Below are 2,500 nucleotides of genomic sequence, written 5' to 3'. Positions count from 1 at the left end.
AGGAGAGTTTGTGTGGCAAAGTGCTACTGAGCGGTGTACCAGGGGCACGGCGAAAAGTTGTTGTACCATAGGCACGAGAAAAGTTGTTGTACCATAGGCACGAGAAAAGTTGTCGTACCATAGGTACGAGGAGTGTGTGTGTGGCAAAGTGCTACTGAGCGGTGTACCAGGGGCACGGCGAAAAGTTGTTGTACCATAGGCACGAGAAAAGTTGTTGTACCATAGGCACGAGAAAAGCTGTCGTACCAGGGGCACGGAGGAAAGTTGTTGTACCATAGGCACGAGAAAAGTTGTCGTACCATAGGCACGAGGAGAGTTTGTGTGGCAAAGTGCTACTGAGCGGTGTACCAGGGGCACGGCGAAAAGTTGTTGTACCATAGGCACGAGAAAAGTTGTCGTACCATAGGCACGAGAAAAGTTGTCGTACCAGGGGCACGGAGGAAAGTTGTTGTACCATAGGCACGAGAAAAGTTGTCGTACCATAGGCACGAGGAGAGTTTGTGTGGCAAAGTGCTACTGAGCGGTGTACCAGGGGCACGGCGAAAAGTTGTTGTACCATAGGCACGAGAAAAGTTGTCGTACCATAGGCACGAGAAAAGTTGTCGTACCATAGGTACGAGGAGTGTGTGTGTGGCAAAGTGCTACTGAGCGGTGTACCAGGGGCACGGCGAAAAGTTGTTGTACCATAGGCACGAGAAAAGTTGTTGTACCATAGGCACGAGAAAAGCTGTCGTACCAGGGGCACGGAGGAAAGTTGTTGTACCATAGGCACGAGAAAAGATGTCGTACCATAGGCACTAAGAGAGTTTGTGTGGCAAAGTGCTACTGAGCGGTGTACCAGGGGCACGGCGAAAAGTTGTTGTACCATAGGCACGAGAAAAGTTGTTGTACCATAGGCACGAGAAAAGCTGTCGTACCAGGGGCACGGAGGAAAGTTGTTGTACCATAGGCACGAGAAAAGATGTCGTACCATAGGCACTAGGAGAGTTTGTGTGGCAAAGTGCTACTGAGCGGTGTACCAGGGGCACGGCGAAAAGTTGTTGTACCATAGGCACGAGAAAAGTTGTCGTACCATAGGCACGAGGAGAGCTTGTGTGGCAAAGTGCTACTGAGCGGTGTACCAGGGGCACGGCAAAAAGTTGTTGTACCATAGGCACGAGAAAAATTGTTGTACCATAGGCACGAGAAAAGTTGTCGTACCATAGGCACGAGAAAAGTTGTCGTACCATAGGCACAAGCAGTGCGTGCGTGTGTGTGGCAAAGTGTTTCTGCGCAGTGTACCAGGGGCATGTTTGAATTTACATTCTGGAGTACCAGGGGCACGAGGATTTTGCCAGTGGTGTTTTGCTTTGTCAGTGGGAGGGGGCTTAAGTGTGGGTCCACGGGGCATGCTGGAGGTCAAGGTCCATGCTGGATATGCGCTGGAGGGTAACTGCAGGAGAAGGAAAGCTAGTGGGGGATTAGAGCAGGGGAGGATGTGCGTCCCCGGGGCCTGCTGGAGGTCAAGGTCCATGCTGGATATGCGCTGGAGCGTAACTACAAGAAAGGTAAGCTAGTGGGGGACTAGAGCAGGGGAGGATGTGCGTCTCCGGGGCATGCTGGAGGTCAAGGGCCATGCTGGATATGTGGTGGAGGGTAACTGCAGGAGAAGGAAAGCTCATGGGGGATTAGAGCGGAGGAGTATGTGGGTCCTCGGGGCCTGCTGGAGGGCAAGGGCCATGCTGGATTTGTGGTGGAGGGTAACTGCGGGAGAAGGAAAGCTAGTGGGGGAGTAGAGCAGAGGAGTATGTGGGTCCCCAGGGCATGCTGGAGGTCAAGGGCCATGCTGGATATGCGGTGGAGGGTAACTGCAGGAGAAGGAAAGCTCATGGGGGATTAGAGCGGAGGAGTATGTGGGTCCTCGGGGCCTGCTGGAGGGCAAGGGCCATGCTGGATTTGTGGTGGAGGGTAACTGCGGGAGAAGGAAAGCTAGTGGGGGAGTAGAGCAGAGGAGTATGTTGGTCCCCGGGGCCTGCTGGAGGTCAAGGGCCATGCTGGATATGCGGTGGAGGGTAACTGCAGGAGAAGGAAAGCTCATGGGGGATTAGAGCGGAGGAGTATGTGGGTCCTCGGGGCCTGCTGGAGGGCAAGGGCCATGCTGGATTTGTGGTGGAGGGTAACTGCGGGAGAAGGAAAGCTAGTGGGGGAGTAGAGCAGAGGAGTATGTTGGTCCCCGGGGCCTGCTGGAGGTCCAGGTCCATGCTAGATACGTGGTACAGGGTTAACTGCAGGAGGGGGGGGGGGGGGGGGGGTAATGTGGGTTCACGGGGCCTGCTGGAGGTCAAGGTCCATGCTGGATATGCGCTGGAGCGTAACTGCAAGAAAGGAAAGCTAGTGGGGGAGTAGAGCAGGGGAGTATGTGGGTCCCCAGGGCCTGCTGGAGGTCCAGGTCCATGCTAGATATGTGGCACAGGGTAACTGCAGGGGGGGGTAATGTGGGTCCACGGGGCCTGCTGGAAGT

Source organism: Aulonocara sp. 'chitande type north' Nkhata Bay, unplaced genomic scaffold, assembly GCF_057382095.1.
Source record: "Aulonocara sp. 'chitande type north' Nkhata Bay isolate Kocher_YH1m ecotype deep benthic unplaced genomic scaffold, A_spYH_male_GT1.1 unmapped_scaffold_33, whole genome shotgun sequence".
Taxonomy (NCBI): domain Eukaryota; kingdom Metazoa; phylum Chordata; class Actinopteri; order Cichliformes; family Cichlidae; genus Aulonocara; species Aulonocara sp. 'chitande type north' Nkhata Bay.
The sequence above is the reverse complement of the archived record's forward strand: the minus strand, read 5'-3'. Positions refer to the sequence as shown.